Here is a 3,028-nt window from a genome sequence, read left to right as displayed (position 1 = left end):
TCTATCTATCTATCTAGCTAGCTAGCTAGCTAGCTAGCTAGCTATCTATCTATCTATCTATCTATCTATCTATCTATATGTATATATATATATATATATATACATGCATGTATACATACTGTATAGACACATATAATATATATAATATACACACAGTACATGTTTTGGAAGGATGCATAAATCTTGATGGACTCTTGCGGAAGCTGGACGTTTCTGCTAAGGTCAACAGGCTTTGAGGGGGTCCATTGCTCAGCAATCCATTGATCAACGGCAGGCATCTCCGTTGACGACCTGTTTTCTGACCTACCACCGCAGATCCACCAGAAATGGATGACCACTGATGACGAAGATGTAGCTGAGGAGAAAGTCCCAGGGTCACCCGGTCGGACGCAGGCGGGGCATCAGGATTAGCATCTTTCGCCAAAGTTTTTTTTTTTTCAGTCGAACCAAAGATATAGTCAATATAGTCCATACAACTTGAGAATATCTGCTTGGTCCAGATGAAACAGGGTAGTTGTCCAACAGACCCATAGCGACCAACTTTTCCTATTCGATACGACCAACTTTGAGGGTCACTTTTTGGAAACCCTTTGGACACCGCCAGGCTTCCTGATCTCGGCTCTTCTGAATGAAGAGACGCTCGCTCATCCAGGTCCTGAACATGCACCAAAATGTATTGTGACATGATATACTGTATACGTATGTGTATACATATGTTATATATATATATATGTATATATATATATATATGTATACATTACATACTGTATATGAAATCTTATGTATATATATATATAATATACATTATATATATGTATACTGTATATATGTATATATATATATATACATACCGTATTATATATATATATTATATATATACCCATGTATACGTACATACATATTATCTATATGTTTTTTCCTCCCTTTTCCCCATCTAATTCGATGATGTTTTGATGATTTTCCCTGCAGAGAAACCTTCCCAGTTGGAACTGTGGAACTGTGGAGGTCACAATGACGGCTCCTCCCATGGAAAGCCACCCTTGGCACCAGGCTGACTGCGACTGGATCCATAGGGAAACATGTTCGTCCCATCGCCACGTGTTGTGCCCATTACTATAGGGAGCTGAAACTCGGACGAATTGAGTTTCCCAACCATCAAATAGATCCTGTAATATTCATTGATTGTTGATTAGTTGATAATTGGAAACTATTGATCACCATTAGATATCATTAGAACATATAAATCACCAAGAGAAGTTCGATTCTTCCCTGTGGAACATGAGTTCTCCGTCTGTCTGCAGGTGCCAAACCATCGGTACGCTCGGTGGCTGAAACGGTGGTGGAGGAGCTGGCAGATGTGGTCAAAAACCAGGAGATGTCATGGAATCAACCCCATTCTTGGGGAAAAAAAAACGGTGAATAGTACTTAGTACCCATCCTGGAGTAGATTCTGTGCATGTTGTGCGAATCACCGTGTTTGATAGATGGTTTAATCCCATCATTTGTAGGGTTTCAGCCCATCCAAAGTGGTGCAGGATTTCGCAATCATGCACAGTTACGAACAAACAATTGGTAACCCCCAGTAGGAAATTCACATCAATCGTGAATTTGGGGAATGTTCCATTTGCTGCCAAGATGATTCTGTATGGGTGTTTGGCTTGTATGGATGTCAACTTTTGGGATCAAAAGGGACAGAAATCTTTGGTGCGTATTCCTTTAGCACTGAGCCGATGAGAGGGAAATAGCCACATGTGGATGTACGCACATGTGGATGTACGCAATGCGCCCAAATTGGTTTTGAATGATTTGTCAAGAACTATATAGGGGAAATCTCAACAATCCCCATATCAATGAATCCCTTTATTAATCTGGGTAAATTACAACGACCTCATTACGACCTCACCACCAAAAATGATGGTTAGTAAGGGAAATCATCCCCAAAAAGGCCTTAATTGATGGTTAGGGACATATTCTAATTACCCAGATCAATGATAAAGCAATACGTTGAATATTTTTTGGAGAAGGTGAGAAAGGCAAACCACTGTGCATGTCACAAAGCTGGAAGCATGCCGCCAAGGCTGCCAAATGGTTGGCGATAGGTTCTCATGTTGAGCCATTTTCTGTCGTTCTGGCACACATATGACATATGTTTGATATATGTATGAATATAAATGTGTGCAGATCTACCACATATACTGTATCTATCTGTATGTATGTATGAATTATGTGTAATATATATATATATGATATCTATATGTATAATGTACCTTGGATCGTAGTGACAATTTTCTTGAGGTTTTGATTCATATACTTATGTCCAACTATATACGTCAAGACGCAGTAATTTGCAGTGACAACAAGACTAGCTGGGCTATGAGCCCAAACTTTGGCTCTGGAGTGAAGACAGCTTTCCCATTGAAAAGTAAAAGAACTTGACTGAACTTGTCTGGTTGGTGGTTTGGAATGTATATCATTTTTCCATATCTTGGGAATTTCATCCCATTTGACTTTCCTATTTTTCAGAGGGGTAGGCTGAACCACCAACCAGATAAGGCTCATAGGGTTTCATAAGTATAACATCGCCATAGAAAATCCACTCTCAAAGGAGGTTTCATGGGAAAATCATCTATAAATGGGCCATTTCCAGCTTCCACAGTCAATTTCCAGCGTCTGGAGGAGGATGGTAGGTCGGTAACGCCTGAAGGCCAAGCGGTCAAGGCTGGGTGAATCCCATCCCCCCTGGATTTCCATAGCTGGTTGAGACCGTTGAGACACACTACATGGTCCCAGGATGGGGTTGGGAGGGGATCAGCTTTGTCCAAAAACTGTGGCTCCAAAGTGGGCATTTCATCATTTGAGTTGGCAAAGTTACTTTCTTAACCATTGGATTTTGTTGTACCAGACAAGCCCATATGGAGATGTAGTGGGAGCGCAAGGCCAATATCCAATTTTCTTGAAGCTTTCTGGGGAAAAGCAAGCGAATCGATCGCACGAAACAAATGTTAGTACACAATCTAGTACCATGAGC

General features: G+C 40.7%; 1 long non-coding RNA gene across 1 annotated transcript; it reads left to right on the top strand.

Annotated features, from left to right (window-relative positions):
- Window positions 1-598: 598 nt before the first annotated feature.
- Window positions 599-1,348, top strand: LOC137977535 (uncharacterized). The gene is made up of 3 exons (XR_011117820.1): window positions 599-652; window positions 1,006-1,050; window positions 1,302-1,348. It is a non-coding gene; the product is annotated as an uncharacterized lncRNA (long non-coding RNA).
- Window positions 1,349-3,028: the final 1,680 nt, after the last annotated feature.

Source organism: Montipora foliosa, chromosome 11, assembly GCF_036669935.1.
Source record: "Montipora foliosa isolate CH-2021 chromosome 11, ASM3666993v2, whole genome shotgun sequence".
Classification (NCBI taxonomy): domain Eukaryota; kingdom Metazoa; phylum Cnidaria; class Anthozoa; order Scleractinia; family Acroporidae; genus Montipora; species Montipora foliosa.
The sequence above is the reverse complement of the archived record's forward strand: the minus strand, read 5'-3'. Positions and strand labels throughout refer to the sequence as shown.